The sequence below is a fragment of the Rhinolophus hipposideros genome (assembly GCF_964194185.1).
Source record: "Rhinolophus hipposideros genome assembly, chromosome: 5".
Classification (NCBI taxonomy): domain Eukaryota; kingdom Metazoa; phylum Chordata; class Mammalia; order Chiroptera; family Rhinolophidae; genus Rhinolophus; species Rhinolophus hipposideros.
The window spans coordinates 53640364-53658578 of record NC_138051.1 but is presented as its reverse complement, the minus strand read 5'-3'; the positions used below and the strand labels follow the sequence as shown (position 1 = coordinate 53658578).

At 41.6% G+C, this 18215-nt stretch overlaps 1 protein-coding gene across 2 annotated transcripts in view; it reads left to right on the top strand.

Moving 5' to 3' along the window:
* The window catches only part of RORA (RAR related orphan receptor A), a 682873-nt gene that overhangs the window by 726 nt on the left and 663932 nt on the right, over positions 1-18215 (top strand). The gene's annotated exons all lie outside the window — the stretch shown is intronic.

The following is an 18215-nucleotide window of genomic DNA, read 5'->3' as shown; positions in this document are numbered from 1 at the left end:
GCACCCAGTATTAATGTTGCATAAATTACAATATCGGAAAGAAATTAACCTACACACTAGGTGATTACGCCTTTTTTAATACTTAAAACATAAAGGCTTACAACTCAAAACGAAAACCAAACATCATCACCTTATAATTAGTATTTTCAACCTCAAGGAAGATTGAGTGGAGTTCTTGGCTTTGGGTGAAGTGGGAAGCTTTCTGATTTGGGAGATGCTTTCCAGAAGGGTTGCAGGGTTAGCTTCCAGCCAGCCACCATTTGCAGGCCACAGAGATTGTGGTCTGGATTCTCATGACATTGAGGTGACCTCATGAGACATTGCCTAGGTAGACTTAAAACTGTCGTTGAATTCCAAACTCCTGGGAAGCCACGTGTGGATGGGCTGTGTACTGTTAGTGTCTCAGTTTCCGAAATCTGATCTGTGACTGTATAATCTGAAAGACGGCCTCTTCCTCTCCTGCAAACTGGGCAGGAATGTTAGCAGTTATAATGAAAACTGTTCCGTTTTCTAGCTGTTATTAATGATGATGGCTGGTGTCATTCAGTCCCATCTTTACTGCAGAATGAAAGGGGAAAAAAGAAAGGCAAGAGGCAACATAGGAAGTAAGAATGAAGCAGAAAAAAACAACACAGCGAATCTTTAACAAGGCTTTCAGGGACTTCAGGGAGCTATGAGCATTGTGACATAACTGTTGTTAAAAACCCTTTTCCAGAATCGCGTTATTATATGCATGCCAGAAGCTTACATATTTCACTTCACTAAAGTTACCCTCACGGCGCTGTGTGCCACGCACTTGGTTTGGAACACCGGTACTGAAGGTTGAATGCTTTTAGAGCTGGCCAACCTAAGGGAAAAAATCGACACCAAAAGATGGGATTAACACTGAAAAGCTCAGTTGGGTTGAGATCGAACCCCCTGGAAGCTCAGTTTAAATTGATGTAAAATCAGTTAACAGGGCCTGTAGTTTATTTGTAGCCCTGAGGACTTTTAGAACCATGCAAGTTTTAGACTTTGAAAGTGTTTCCCCTTCACTTCCCCCTTCAGTCTTGACTGATTTCACTTTCTGGTAGGTGCTCTTGCCTGGCAATTTAGCACCCTTTCTAGAGATTGATTCTCAGAGCAGCTTTTCTTACATGGACGCAACTCTCCACGGTGAACAAATGATGTCTTATAGTTTGAAAGAGCTGCTGGCTGGGATAAAATTCTTTGCCAGAGGGATGGAATAATTATTTTTTAAACTAAGGGACTTTTAATTTTCCGGTAAATTGCTCATAAAAACATTTATAATTATACCCTTTAAAAATGTAATAGAATAATTTTAGAAAAATGCATTTGATGATAGTTATGATAACCTTTTCTGCTACATTCCCCTTATTTCTCAAAAAGAATTGAATTATTAATCCAGAAGTCAAATCCTCAGTGGCTGAAAAACATTTATAGTTGACTCTTTTTATGTTAGTCACTTGCTGGAATTTCCCAAAGCCTGCTGGCATTATGAGGAGCCCTTGGCTTTAGAAAATGTCTCTATTTCTAATACTGAAATATGGAGCCTGCATGTAAATCCCCAACCATGAGACGCTTCCTCACTAGACTCCTAAGTGGGGTGCAGGGAGGTACAAGAATGTTCATTGCAGTAAGTGTGCCTCTGGATGAAAATGTTCTGATGATTTTTGGTGACAGCTGAATCGCCTTTGGAAGCAAACTGACCCCTCTCCACCAGAACTGACCTTTAGAATTCGACTGAGACAAGCCCATGACTTCTTGAGCCATACTCTTGTCACTTCTGAGTTAAGATGCACGTTTTTCTCCAGATTCTTCCATTTTTGCCTTTAGGAAGTTATGGTGTGATTTGGATGTCACTAGAAATTCTGTTGGAGTGGTAAGGTCTCTACAGCATATGCTACTTTTTTCTGAGTGTGCTCTTCCTTTCCCCTCCATCTTCCTCGTCTATTTGATGAATTGTGCTTCTTAGCTTATATATATGTACTTCGGTGTCTGTAGAAGCAAAATACATAACTACATTTCAGGTGTCTGGAGAAAGTCAGAATGTGACTGCCCCGTGTGCGAAAATTTTTTTATAGAAAATGCAGCTTTGCTCATATGACATATTCTGTTGCTCACTCTTTTTGTCTTCTATGAGACAATGCAAAGGGACTTTGAGGTAGATATCATCCGCTGCCTCAAGGAGATTCCTGGCCCATTCATCCCAGATTAGTGTTAAATTCTTCCTAAGCAAGAAGAGCCTGCTTTGAAAGGCCTTCAGATTCTATACCACTAACCTCGAATGTGGAATACCTTTCTGAATATGAAGTCTGTCTTTCTTGCTGAGAATTTAGGATCTCTCTCTTCTATCATTTTTTTTAAATGTTTTGTTTTTATGTTTTTTTAATTTTGCCTAAAGGGAAGTGTTGGTTTGGAAATGTTAAATTGTTAAATTTTCCACTCTTATTAAGCTGTATGTTAGAAAAACATAAAATTGAATCGTTTTGAATTAATGCTCCAAAAAAAACCTCTCCAGATAATCAGTGTTCAAGTGTTGATTAATATACAGTAAACCATGATTTTTCTATAAGGGTACCAAGGCATTACGGATGAATTTATTTTTTTTTTTGGCTAACAGTGGGTTAATCAGCAACTTTTTTTTTTGTCTTTTTAAATTATATACGTTTTTACAATGTGCTGGTTCCCTTTCCTACCCTAGATAGAACACTGAAGGTGTAATTACATCTTTCTTTGAGGTTTGAGGATCTTACGGTACCACAAGGTTACTGTTCTGAGGGTGAATTCTAATGGTCTATTATAGAGCTGTATATGGAGACGTTGTCAGAGATTGGACCAAATCTGCCCTCATCCCATCTTGGAAATTGTTTCTTTTTTTGTTTGTTTTTCCTAATCCTTGATATCAGTATATTTTATTTGCTTCCCTTATTCTCTAAGTTACAAGAAGCAAAATAGAAATTCACTTCAATTAGTTGAGTCTGGTTAATTGAGGTGTGTTTTTTTTTAAACGGGAAAATTTCAACCTGGATCTAGAGCCATAATTCTTTCTCTAGAGTTATAGAGGATGTAAAATCATTCTCAAATATTCAGGAAGGCTCTTGTATTCGCAAATAAAGTATGTACTGTTGTATCATAGCATTACGTGACTTCTCCTCTGTATAATGGTAGATAGAAATGCCGGCGATTTTGCCTCCTCCTTAGATATGTTCAAGGGGTATCTTTGGTAAAGGATTCATAAATCTGGAAAATTAAGAAACTCAAGGGTTAGAAGGAAAACTTCCAAGAATATTAATAAAGGACATTTAGATTCCCCCCAAAGCAACCCTTTTTCCAAGCTTAGGCCTTTGTTCTCTGGACCAGTAGGGAAAACATTGCTGGGATCACACTGGCAAAAGCAGACTTTCCCAGGGCCATCCCACTCAACTTAATGATAGTCTGTGGTTATCTTTCGATATCTTTCCTGTCTTACTGTTGGAAATTCAGCTTGGGAGTCTTGGTGTTCTGTTGTGACATCCTATTTATTTATTTATTTACTTGCTTGCGTTTGTAGGAAAGACATCAAGGAGCTTGTCTAAAGAAATCCTTAGAAGAAGGGAATGGGGTGTGATGAGGAATAAATGTGCCACAGCTCATGGCTTAGGCAGGCTCACTTTTCGCTCCGGTTTTTACATGCTAATGTTAAGAGGAATTACAGGTAACAATCCCCTTGTGCTGATGGAAGAAGAATTTTGTTTCCCTAACAGATGTTTATGGCCTTAACTGACACATCATTATTAGAAACTGTCTTATCACATTATGTGCTGTGGCACACTGACAATGCGTGGTGCTGTGGTTTCCTTGTGATTATCTTGTCCATAGAACGGAGGCCCTGGTGGCCAGCTGGGGAGCCCTTTGCAGTGTCTACTGACAGCCGAGAGTACAGGTTATCCGCATCCTTAAAGGGGCTGAAGGGCTCTAGGCTGTCCCAGGTAGTTGCTGTACCAGTGCTGTTTTCCCTGAAGCACAAACAGAGGCTGAAAATGAGGAAGAACGAGTATGGAGTAGAGAGTTTCTCCTCTCCCACCCCCAAAATCATAGCCAGTAGTGTTATTGGGTGTTTGAGTTTTGATTATGAACTAACTTAAAGTTTTTAAAAATTATTGGCAAGTTCCTAGATCCACAAACAGACCATAATAGATGAAACTCTTCGGGGTACAAGGAAGGGTGCCACTTAGTCTGGGATCCTCAAGCCTGTGAAAAAGGCAGTGCACGGTTAAAAATACCTAGCTTACTTTGGGGGAGGATTTGGCTGAATACTGATGAAGTTTATGAAATATGAATGTAGTGAAGTTGCTGTACGTAAGTGGTAGGCGTGTGTGAAAGAAGTAAGAAGAAATACAATTGTGTATAAATGACACTCTGAAACTTGATGGAATTGTATACGTGACAAGAATGGTGACATTTGGGTTGGTGCTTAATGGGGGAAAATAAACTGGCTTAAAATCTGTATGTCAAACTAGATGTGGGAATAAAAATTACAGAATATGAAATCATTTGACTTATTTTTATAAGCAAAGAATGCTACCGAGGATAAGCAGGCAGGTTGCAAAGAACAGAGGTGAAACAGAATGGGGGGCAAATGAGGGACCAGCACTTAAATTTATGATGAGGTATGGTAATTACTGTTTTAAATAACCCAGACTGTTAAGTACTGTGCTGCTAGGTAGAGAATTAGTTATAGCCAAACAAAAGGCATAAGTATGAATTTTAGGTTGTGTGGGAGAAATCCTCTTGAGCCCCAAAGCAGAAATGCATGTACTGAGAAGCCAAGCTGCACACGATGTAATTTTTTCTGTCTTATCCTGATTAATTGACAGCCAACTGTATGCCTCTTTCCTGAAGGTGACTTTACAATCTCCAGACACAGACATTTCTCTCAGAAGTGGAGTGAAGGAAGGAGAACTACAAGCTAAAGTGTGTTTCACTGGGTGAAGTATTTGGGGGGAAAAGATAAGAATGGTGAAATAGGGGAATGGAGCAGTGCATACAGAGATTAAAATTGCCTGTTTGGGGCTGGGGAGTGGGGGCTGTGAATGAAGGAAGGGAATCTCTAGAGGGAAAAGAGACTTCAATGCAAAAGAAAATGAAATTAGCATTGACTCTGAAATGGCTCAGAATGTGCCTTTCTAATTATAAATTATCTTTAACAAGGGCAATGAAAAGAGGAAAATTTGACACTTTGAGAAGTTTTGATGAACTTGTCGAGAATGCCAATTGACAGAGGCAGGTAAGGGAATACTTGGAAAAACAGAACAAGAACAGGTCTGAAGGGCATGATGGTCTGCTTCCTGGTGTGTTAGGGGAGTCGGCGGGCGTGTTTATTGACTCTTCCAATTAGTTTTAAAGAAACCTGAAGAAATGGACAAAGACGGAGAAAAGACAGCCAGATGTGAGTCTGCCCTTCCAGAAGCCAAGAGGCTTGTGTCATCCCACAGGATCAATGCCAGAGATGGGGAGGAGCGAGTGTTAATGGATATTCAACATACAAATCACAGAAGAAACAAGGATGTATTTAGCAAGTCTAAAAACTCTTCAATAAACTGTATTGCTTTTCATTTTCACTGTACAATTCTAAAACCAGCGGATGGTAAGCAGGCCACAGTAACAATATAGCGTGTACCCCTAGGAACGTTTGTGTGATGGGGATATTATCTGCGAAAGGACAGGGCACCTGGGAGGGTGTGAACTGCCCATAACTCTCAACTGTCCAGCTAATGAAGCATTGTGAAAGCAAAGGCAAATGAAATACTTCAGTAATCAAAAATCATTCTTCTTTTAGTGATCCTCTTCGTTGACTGACGATGACAGGGGTGAAATTGCCAGAGTTGTATTTTACCATTTCTGGCACTGATGCACCACTTCTGATGAGCTCGTTTATGCAGAAAGGGAGCAGTTTCTGCAGACCAGGCTGTCAACCCAGAAGATGTAAAATTTCACAGTGTGAAGGATGAAGTTTGAAGATGAGTGAGGTTCTGTAACTTTCTTGAGGCCCCGTACAGGATCAGTAGACCTGATAACTACACTGAAAGTACTTTTGAAATTTCTAAAGCTTACTTTCTGATCTTGAATTGGGGGTGGATGTTAGATATGTGGTGGTCACTCTGTCTACATGATATATAGACAATAGATATAGATAAATGTAAATATATAGAGAGATACGATGCTGCCACCAGTCATGTTTTATTAGCATAAAGCCTGTTAGAGCCATCAGGGGCCTTGTGAATCATCTGGCTTAGCCTCTGGTTTAAACCGATACCGAGATGTAACAATGTGTGTGAGCTCCCATTCCTAGTACGGAGCAAGGCTGTGACTAGAACGCTCGTCTTCCACGTCCTTACCTTCTGTGCCTTCCACTTGTGTGCTGTGCCAGGATGCTCGGAAGTTCCAGTAAGGTACAAAAGCAAGCCTCTGCCCTCACCCAGCAAAACCACCTGAGGATATTAAGACACGAACACAAGTTAACCCAGCATTAGGTAAGCGCAAGTTACTTTGGCGATGCACCAAGAGGGGAACGTTGTCAGTAAATGTTATTTTTTAAATTCCCACCGGGCATTTTTATTATTCATTAAAAATCAACCAGTGAGCCTGTGGCTAAGTTAGTAAAACCATTCTACCGCACAGCAAAAACAGTGTCTCTTGGTCTGGCTTAGTGGAAAGTGTAATACAGGATCCGAGTTGAGTATCTTGTGCTTTGTACTCACTTGAGCCAGATGCCGCCGGGGGCGCAGTGGGGGACGCTGTCTCCTGGCAGCAGTCCTCTTTCCTCAAGGCAGAAGGTGTCAAGTTGTACTTTTTATAGAGATGCTCAAGAGCAGGTCTGCAAATGGAACATTACATAGCCAGTAAAAATCATATTGCAGTAGAAAAATATTTGACGGGGAAATATTTATGATCTATAGGTTAGTGAAAAGTGAAAAGCTTCCATAGTAGTGTGCACAGAATGATATCCCTTTTGTTACTATCGTGTATGTGTATACATATGTATTTGTCTATACGCCAGGGGGGCCAAAAAATGTACACAAGTGGACACTATGGTCAACGTTGCTTGAGCAATAGTTCGCTGTAATCAGAAGTGTCTGGACACTGATGGTAACCACTTTGAGCACCTCTTGTGATTGCAGAAGTCAAATGTGACTTGTAGTCATCTTTTGTTATCGGTATATATTGAGTATTCCAATTCTAAAAGTTTTTTTTCCTTTCTTAAAATGTGTATATCTAATTTTTGGCACCCTCTGTATGTGTGTATACACACACACACACACACACACACACACACACACACACACACACACGCTAACATGAACTTAAACGTATACCACCTAAACAATGAAATGATAAAGTAGGCATCCCTGGATGGTGGGATTATCTATGAGTTTCTTTTTCTTTGTGTTCTTCTGTATTTCAGTTTCGTGCATTTTGTATGTATTAATTTTGTAACTAGAAAAAAAATAAATTTTTTTTCAAACTACATTGTTTGTTTGTTGTGAAACTGGGATACCTTGGAGGAACTAATTCTGAAGATAATATGTTGTACAGGATTTCTTGATGTTTCAGGATGGACCCAGTTTACTGGCCTAAAGAACAATACCTTTGATAGTCACATTCAGCCAGGAAGACAAAGGTCATTCAGCTTGAATATGAAAAGGCGGGTCCCATTATTGGAATTTCTTGCCCCTCTGGGGCAATGTCTTTCAAGTGTTGTTTGTACTGTGACTTACAATGAGAAAGCATACTACATTGTGAGCCAACGCCCGCGTACACACACACACACACACACACACACACACACACACACTCTCTCTCTCTCTCTCTCTCTTATACACTCACTCACACTCAACACTCTTGACATAAACTTTTCACATAAAATATTTAAGCTTTACCTGTGATACACTGTTAGTTTTGCTCTCTTACATAAAGACAAAATACAAGTCACGAGCCACCAGACTGATTTCCTGATCTGTTGATGGGCTGTTCCTACAGTTTGAAAAACCCTGTCCTGGGCTTGAGTAGAAGCAGCCTTTCTGTGGCCGTGGGCTGGCAGCAGTGGGAGGGAGGGAAGGAGGCAGGGTTTCCACAGGAACCGATGTTGAACGCCAGGTGTTACTCATTATGATTTCAGGGAGGAGGTGGGGGAGGGAAAATAATGTAAATACTTATTTGTAATCTTACAGTATCTTTATGCCACTTTTAGCACATGCTCATTAATATCTTGTTACATTTAGGCATGCTTCTGCCTAGCCGGGCTCAGAATATAAATTCTGGAATCCCCTTTTGCTTGGAGTCGATGTCACTATAAAAGCACGAGGGTGACATTCTTTCAGTCAACACATATTTGCTGAGCACCTGGTATGTGCCAGGCTCTATGCTAGGCTCTGGGGGTGAAGCAGTGAATAGGAGAGCTCTGAGCCTGGATCTTACCTTCCAGTGGTGGCGTTTCTCAACGTAGCCTGCTGTTGGGTCACCTTTGACCAGACACTTCTGATGGTTTTCCTGTGTGTCTTTGACTTGGGTTTTTCACCCCTGTTCCTTCCGTGTGCTTTCACCCTTCCCCTCCTCCCCCACCCACTTATGTCTCATCTTATGTCCCAGTCTCTCTTTGCTTATTGAAATCCTACTCTCCAGAGAGGAGGCTCCCTCTCCCTCCCACAAGTCTCATGATCCTGTCTTTTTCCGATAGTCCGTTGTGTGGGCCTCGCTCATTCATTCAACATGTAACCTCTTCCTGTGCCAGGCTCCTCTATGCTGTCTTGGAGTGTCATTTCCTGGGGAGGAGTCTGGTCTCCCTCAGCCAACCAGCAGGGATTATTCTTTTACATCTGCACTGTGGCTTTCAAAAAGTACGTGCTTACTGACTGTGCAGGTAATCTCTCCCACACTACCCTGCAGAGCCGTTTGCTTTCTCAGTAGATTCCGCTCGCACTTCCCTACTCGGCAAGTGCAGCTTCTACTTGCTTATTCTTCCAGCTGGGCCTTGGGTTTGGACACAGCTGCCCTTGTTTGTCCCACTTCTGTTTCTCTTGGATCCACCAACCCTCCTCTCAATGGCAGGTTCAGGCCTGTTCCAGTCTTGAGCACCTCAAACCATGGCTGGATTTGTTGGGTGACAGTATGCGTGGTTGTTACAAGCCTGCTGTGAGTGACACAGCCCTAGGCTAGAGGTCTAGGTGTGCTTACTGTGGGGTTGCTGTGTGACCTTAGGTAAGTTCCTGAACCACTCAGTCTGTTTCTTTTGTCACCTGAAAACTGGGGATGATGATGGTGCCGGCTTCTCAAGGTGGGTGAGAGGATCACCAGATTATGCATGTTGCAGCACCTGGCAGGATGCCTGGCACACATCAAGCGTGGCTCCAGTGACAGCGGTGACGATGAAGCACGCATAGGAGCAGTGGGGCCCTCGAGTTGCTCTCCCCTGGATCCTCCTCAGGGCTTCCGCTCCCTTGGCTTGGAGCATTCTTCCTTGGTTCTGATTGGTTGCTCTGTGAAATAAGCAGGAGTCCCAGGGCCAGGGCGTCCTGAAGCCTTTCCTTGTATTGCCAGTTTCCTTTCCTGGACTGGATCCTGCCCCAGTCCTTCAGCTCAGCTGCCATGGGCGGGATCCTGCCAAGTGAGGACAAATCACTGAAGTTTAACCCTATTAATCACTTGTTGGGCTTCCCTGAGACTGCAGCCCATGCCTTGAGCTGAGCCAGAGGAGGACCCATGTCTGGCTGCTCCCCACCGTTCCTGTGGTACCCGCAGGCTGCTCCCTTCAGCCATTGAGTCTGGGGAGCACTCTCCTTCCCACTGTGCTCCAGTGCTCTGACACACCTCATTTTTCAGTAGCCCATCATTCCTTGCCCACCCTACCCTTTTACTCACTTTCTTCTCGCTGCCAAAAAAAAAAAAAAAAGAAATCACATTGGAGAAGCTTGTCTGCAAGGGTTCCATTCAACTTGTTCTACATTAATGTTCCACTACGGTGACCCACTGCTGAGTCTTTCACATGTAATGTAATCTAATAATTTACTTGCACTTTGCAAGTAATACTCTCAGAGACTCACAACCTGCTTGAAATTGCTCTGCTCTTACGGTATTTGAGCTGATGAGAGAGTAGCATGAGAAAGAGTAGTTATTGGTACACAATGGTATTGGGTAAACCCAGGAAATAATATTAGTGCAAGGTAAGGGTGTGCTGGTGGATTGTAATACCCATTTTTAGAGAAGCAGTTAAGCTTGCTAAGGGTCTTTTATTGATTTTTAGCTTGTAATTTGCCTAGGGTAGGTCAAAATATAGTAGGGGTGGAAGCATAGCCAGCTAGAAGAAGTGAACCAAGAGTTGAATCCGTCTTTGGGGGATGCTGTGAAAATGCTTTAGTTTTGATATACTACATGACTTTTATAGAACTAATTGGCACTGTGGTTGGGTTGTTTTATTTCTTCACTCAAACATGTTGGAAGCTGATTCTAATATGCAGTAGTAATGAAAATAGAATAGAGCTGTAATAATAGTGCCATTGTAAAGTGAATTACCCCATTAAGCATCTATTTTGTCTAATTTGTATTGTGATCATGCGGGTGATACAGACACATACAGACATAGAGTAGCTGGTCTTCAAGAAACAGACTGTCGTTGAGAAGTCCCAGTCCTGTCATGTTGAAGTCAGTGAATGAAAATCAGCCATTGTGCAGTGAAAAAGTGAATTTTTATATATTTCTATATAGTTGTGTATATATGCACACACACACACACATATGCACATATACAAATACACACACCAACATGTGCCGGTCAGGTAGACCAAGAAGAAGATACCTCACGATGTCATAAACATGTTTGCCTTCTGTTGCCTTTTAACAAGTTGGCCAGTCTGCCTGAGGACAGGTATCAGTTATGGCTGGCCAAGTCGATAATAGCGTCAAGGCCAGGGTTTGAAAACAAGGCTTTGTTTCGACCTCTTCATCCTCATTATCTTGTCTGAGAACTTCTGTTAAGTGATATTTCTTACGTTTGGGAAGAAGCATCAAGGACCTAGGAACTGTGGTCATTTCACTTTGTCATTTGTCTTCCAAAGGAGGATACTAACCAAAATAACTTATTCACAACAGAAAGATAGAGGCATGTTTTTAGGCCTTAAGTCATACGCTAAACCTGGAAGCAGAAACAGGACCTGAGAAGGCAGCATCAAATGGGTCTGCTCCCGGTGGATACATAAATGAAAAGGCCACGAAGGTATTACATTTTGACGTGCTTCCAGTGACTTCATCCCTTCACCCCCCAAGGAAGACTGACATCAGGGGGTCATCTGGCAGTAACTGTCTCTGAGTTTGCAACCATTAGGATGGTATCTCCAGGGAGATCCTAATGACTTACCTGGTTCGTCTCCAGTCTGGATTGCTGCCTCCAAGACGCTCTCTGTGTTTTCCCGCCGTGACCATCCAGAAGGGATTTTACTGGTAGCCTCCATCTCTTAATTGCTCTCATTCCAGAATTTTACTTCTGCAGCATTGTCAACACCACCACTTGGTAATCCAGAACCTCAGAAAGACCTTTTCCAAAGAGTCACAATCTCAGATCAATCATGTTGATCTTAAACTCCACGAGCGTTTGAGGGGAAGAGTACACAGCATCAATGCCTGGCAAGGGGATGAAAACTATATTTGGTGGAGAAATGTTATTGCAGACCTCAGTGAAACCTATCAATATCATATTGTGCCTAATAAAATGTTATGATGAAAATTACCATGATGTTTGTACCATCCCTTTATTAATTGGTCTTTCCCATTATTATTTTCTTAGTAGCAAACACATTCTGGTTTGATCGCTCATGATAGTCCTTATTGAATTGACATTTTGCTGCCTCAGTTGTGTTTATCTTCTCATTGGCCTCAGTTCCTTCAGGGCAGCACCGTGGATTGTCTTGAGTCTTCTGTCCCAGATCTCTGTCTCTTCCTTGGGCATTCAGTGAATGCCCTTGGTATGCTAGTGACAGTACAGTTCAAAATCAATATATGAAAGATGAGGCAGCTGAGGGAAAATTGGAACAAGGCAAGACAATCTAATATTCTTTGAAAGCTTCAGATGTTTAAAGGTAATGCTATGTGTTGTCTCCTTTCATTGATCCATCATGCATTAAATGAACACTTACTATGTACCAGGTCCCATGTTGATCAATAGAGATACAAAGTTGAATTAAGGGAATTGATAGGCAGGAAAGACATATGAACTTGTAATTTTAAAATATATGCAGAGTGCTAGAGTAGAGATACTTACAGAATATAGAGTGCACAGAAGAGGGAGAAGACCCTTAGGAGGAGTCGGAATGCTCCCTGAAGTGGATATATCTGCCTACCTTTGGAAAAATGGGGAGAGATTTGCCTAGAGGGCAAAAAGTGAGAGGGCATTACAAGTCAAGTTACACAAGGTGAAAGTTCATGGCACATTCAGGCAGCATGAATGAGGTATGTAGCTTAGCCTACGCAAGCAGTATGTTGGAGAGGATTAGGAGATAAAGTTGTAGAAAATAGGCACATGCCAGGCTAAGTATTTTGGACCTTTTCCTATGGCAAAATTTTGAGCAAGTGAAAAATACCAAAATTTTGTTTTTTTGGTAAGATATTGTATGAGTTCGTTGAAATTGGGGTATAGAATTGACAGTGTAGATAAAGAGCCAAGGTAGATCTTTGTGATAATTCCAGAGAGATATGCTGCAGACATGGACCCTGACTGGGTGAGGAGGTAGGCTCCCAGATAGAATTTCCCAGAAGGTGGAATTGTAGGCACATGATGGAGGTAATGCAGGAGTCAGTCTCAGAGCTGGCTGGAATTACTGGCGAGAACAGTTCGGTGGAATGTGAAGATGGTAGAACACATGGGTTCCATTTTGGAGTGGGGCATTGGAGGTTCCCGGGAAGTATTTGATGGACACTTGGAAATGTGGGTCTAGCAGGGAACACGTTAGTATGTTCTCTGTGGAATGAGGAAAAGTATTTTTACAAGAGTCTGGGGTCCAGACTAGGACTCCAGTGGAGCAGCATTTTTGACAGGGAATTGGAAAGTGAAATTTTTATACCAGGCCATGTTCATGGATTTTGAAGTGGTATCAGGAGAAAATAAGCATAGGATCCAAGTGAGTGTGGTTGAGAAAGTAAACGAGGTGGACTGGTGTAGTGACAGATGAAATTATATCAGAACACTGGTTTTAGCTTTGGACATACTATGTTTATTAAAGGCATAAAAAAAACCAAAAATGTCTTTAAATCCAGGGTGAGGTTCTAATATACTTTGTTGCTTCTGGTTACATTTGAGTTGTATCTGCTTTGATGGTGGTCTCCTTCTCAACATGTCTAATTGATTATTGAAAAGTTGCTGCCTTTTCTCTCTTTCTATCTTTCTTTCTTTCTTTCTTTCTTTCTTTCTTTCTTTCTTTCTTTCTTTCTTTCTTTCTTTCTTTCTTCCTTCCTTCCTTCCTTCCTTCCTTCCTTCCTTCCTTCCTTCCTTCCTTCCTTCCTTTTTCTTTCTTTCTTTCTTTCTTTCTTTCTTTCTTTCTTTCTTTCTTTCTTTCTTTCTTTCTTTTCTTTTTTTTTTTAACTTTCTACACAGCCTATCATTGATTAATCCTGTCCATATACAGAATTTGCCTCACAGTTGGCAGAACCTCAAGGTTGGGAGAAATGGAATGAACAGTAGCTGTGGAGTGGTCTCCACATTGCCTGGGGAAAAAGGCTTCATGGGAGAGAAAGTTGAAAGAGGGTGTTGAGAAAAGGTGTCAGATCTTCAAACACTGGGTCTAGCCATGGGGAACTAGATGGGAGGGAGGGAGGGAGGGAGGGAGAGAGACAGAGAGAGAGAGAGAGAGAGAGAGAGAGAGAGAGAGAGAGAGAGAGAGAGAGAGAGAGAGTTTGACCAGGAAGAGTAAAAGAAATGCACAAGTGTTTGCTGACGGGGTAGATGATGTTGATTGTGATTATAGTGGGATTGCTAGTCTGTGTTAATGGCACTTGCTATTTTCAAGGGCCTTCACATATGCAGTAGCCCTTGGAGGTCCTGGAAAGAGTCTGATAATGTTGCAGCTTGTAGAGGGACTAGAGAAGTGTTGTATAATTAGGGAGACCTGTTGACTTAAAAACAACTTGGATACTGATAGGCTGAACTTATCTTTAACTCCAGTGAGTGTGACAGGACGGGGCTTTTCCTGTTGGAAGGGCCATCCCTTTGCCTTCGGAGGCAGTAGCCAAGCTCCTTATTGTTTTCAGTGAGCTCTGACTAAATACTTTCCCTGTAGATCTTCCACTAATGTGTCATATGAATTATGTGTGTTATCTCTGTGCTGTGAAATTACAGGCCTTCACCCACAGTGTGGTAAGTAGATTAAAATGAAAGCCTGTTTTTTATGGTATGGGGGAAACCAGGCAAATATCAGGGAACTATTTTGTGTATGTTTGATCTGACAGTGGGGAGGCCTTGGGATGCCAATGTCTTCTACAACCTGAAAGCTGAGCTGTGGCTGGAGTTTTCTTCAAAGAGGTTTATATTTTATCCCTTGGCACTTCTGAGAGGAAAGGAAGGTTTGGAGTGGGTGATTCTGTGATGGTTCTTTTCTAGCTGCTGTTTTCTTCTCCGTCTTTTCTTTTTAACTTTGCAGAAAGTCCTTCCAGTTCTATGGTCAGACCCCGTTCAGGACGTTGGTGGCCAAACAGTCCCCTTTTGTTAATCGAGCGTCCTATTTTTGTTTCTCTTGAAAGGTGCCCTTCAGGACAGCAGAGCCTTTATTTGGGCTGTTTAGAATTGAGCCCTGGAGGAACCAAAACAGAAATCATTCTAAACCCAGGCCAAGTGCCTCCTTTGCCTAGCGAGGCAAAGCTAACCCCACACAAGATGAAATCTAACCAACTGGTTACCTGAGAACCACCTTGGGGAGTTCTCCAGCTTGACTTCTCTCGTTTTGGCTACCATCCCAAGAGCCAGTGAAAGCTGAGGGTCATGGCCTTTCTGTGCAGAGATGCAGGAAGAGAGTTTCGGCTCTCCGCGAAGAAACATAGGTTGGGTTATGTTTTAAAGGGCCCTGTGTCAGCTTGCAAAACATTAAGGATCTATAAAGATCCTGAATAGAAACGGGTCAGAGAAGATATTTATGACCATAAGACTGCGTGTCTTAAGGTGGTGTAATTTTCCTTTATTGCTCAAGCTTTCAATAAATTCATTTTATTCAATTTATGCATTTATTTATTTTTTAAAGAAGAAGATATTCATAACTTTAGCCCACCTCACATAACTTCTGTTATTCCTGGTTCTGCCCCTCCCCTCTTTTTGTCACAAATTAGGTACACTGAGTCATTCAAGAAAATTTTAGAAAATTTGAGAAAATATATGGGATTTGATCATTTAGAAGCCATGCAGTTTGAGGTTATTTTCTTCTGTTACAATAGATACTGGGTTAACCTCTGTGATTTGAAACAGAATCTCTGTTCCTTACCCAAGGATCTTCTGATTCAGAGTTCAGACGGTCTTCCTCACCACACAAGGACTGACTTCAGTTTGGGAACTTTTCTTGCCACTTTAGGTATCACCTGGGTCATTCAGGTGGAATAGGGGAAGAGTGTTGGGCTTTGTTAGAGAAGGAAAGACTGGCTAGACAAGTTTGATCCCTAGGGGCAGTTTGGAGCCTTGTGGAGTGTGAGGTCATCGGTGTGTTTAAATTCTGACCTTCCACACGCTGGTCAGTGAAGCTCTGCCCCCCCCCCATTAACTGCCTATTGTCCCCTGTGTTTCGAGGAGAAGACACTTGCCTCTTGGGGAACGGCCAGCATCCTGGGAGCACCTGTCCAACTGGCCTCTGTGTAGATAAACAACTGCAAAGTGAAGCAGTTTGGAGATAGGCGTCATTTTAAGACGAAAGTCATACATTTTAGAAAGTTAAAGACTGGTTCTCTGACAGGGAAGTTGAGCTAAATATGCAATTCTATTTTAATTTTCACTTTGTGCCAAGGCGAAAGCATTGGGAGATAGGCTATAAATGTATAAGTAAGTCACTGCAAGAATAGCCCCTTGCAAAAATGCAGATTTCGGAAGGCTAAATATTTTCTCACATACTTAATGCACATAAATAACTGCCTCCTGATTGAGTTCCTGAGGAAGGGAATATTGTATAACCACTTAACCTTGATCAGTGTAATGAATTGTACCGAGGTGTACATAACTGTAAAGTACGTATTTGGTTGTCTTAGCTCAGGCTGCAATAACAAAATACCATAGACTGGGTGGGTGGCTTAAACCAGACTTATTTTCTCCTAGTTCTAGAGGCTGGGAAGTCCGGACTCAGCTGGTGGCAGATTTGGTTCTTGGCGGAGGCCCCCTTCCTGGCTTGGAGAAGGTCGTCTTTTTCCTGTATCCTCACATGGTAGAGAGAGGAAGCTCTGGTCTCTCTTCTTATAAGAGCACTAATCCCATCGTAAGGACCCCAGCCCCATGACCTCATCTAAACCTAATTACCTACCCCAGTCCTCACTTCCTAATATCGTTATATTGGGGATTAGGGCTTCAACTTATGAATTTTAGAGTCCATGACATTGGTCGACGCTTAAAGCTCACGAATAATTTTCAGAGTGGTCGATGTGTTTCCAAAAAGTTGTTTAAAATTCTTAACCTCCTCATTTGTTTGTTTCAGTGGAGTCCTGTTTTTCTGTGTATGTCTTATCGTCGGCATGGCTGTGCCTCATCATATTCCAGCACTGTTTGAAAGCTACAGTCGGAAAGCCCATGGTAATTAAGGCTGTGGTATCATTGTTTAAATTAGTGTGTGTGACTTTTTTTTTCCTGGTAATTCAACAAGTTCCTTCATATTCTGCGTAATTGGATCACATTTTAATTTTGTGGCAAATAAAGATCTATTTTACATTTCTATTAGAAAGATAAGTCCCTGTGGCTAGGTCTGAATTAGGATGTTTGCTGTTGGTTGTACTGAAGCAGCAAACCTTTTACAGAGTTAATTCAGCTTCTAAAAAAATACGTCTATGAGTATTTCGGGTAAGGAAAGAATCCTCAGTCGAAAGGTTCTACACAAGCGTAGATTTCGTGGAGAAACAAATATTGAGAAGACAAGAAGGCGAATGCTTGTGAAATATACAAGCAGAAAATAATGAAATCATGGGTTATGCAGTGTATTATATACTCCGAAAAGCATATTAATTTGTGACACAGGCACATCTGTTTGTGAATATATTTTATTATCTGTATGGTTATTGCCCTGGAAGTTTGCATGAAGCAAAATAACGAAGATAAACTGAAGAGTGCCCTGGACAATTAATCAAGAGGCCTGTGTTCTGATCCCAACTCAACCATTAATTATGCAAATGACTTTGAGCATTTACACCCTCCTCCCTCCCCAGGGCCTCACTTTCTCTCGGTGAGCTCCAGGTGGAGTTCAGAGATTCGCTGAGCTACAAGTTCTTGTTAGGTCTGACATTGTATGACCTCATGACTGAGACTCAACTTTTTAAAGAATCCAGCAAAGAATACGATTTTCCTTAATCTTTCTACCCTTTTAAAAATTGAGGATAATTTACATATTGTAAAATTCTCTCTTTTTATGTGTATAATTCAGTGATTTTAGTAAATTTATAGAATTGTATAGCCACCACCATAATCGAGTTGTGGAACATTTCTGTCACCCAAAAAGACTCCTTATTCCCGTTTGCTATTACTACTCCTTCCTACTCTCAGTCTAAGGAAGCCATTAATCTACTTTCTGTCTCTATAGATTTTCCTTTTCTGGACATCTCATTTAATAGGAATCACATAATGTGTGGCCATCTCTGTCTCACTTCTTTCACTTAGCATGATGTTTTTGGGGTTCATCTATGTTGTAGCAAGTATCAGTATCAGGACTGATACTAAAAAGTATCAGTCCTTTTTATTGCTGAATAATATTCCATTATATGGATAGACCGCATTTTGTTTCTCCATTCATCAGTCTGTGGGTTCCTCTTTTTTCCTTTCCTGTCCTGTGGGACACTTATTCTCACTGCAGCCTACTCCACGTGGGGAAATAACAGGTCTCTCTCAGAGAAATCCAGTGTCTTCATCTCAGGACCTCCCTTGTAGAACAGGTTAGAGTTTTGTGTTTAAACCACTTACAGCCTTGTAAGTGGTTGTCATTGGACTGAGCTGGCTGGGTCGTTGAAAATGTGATGAAATA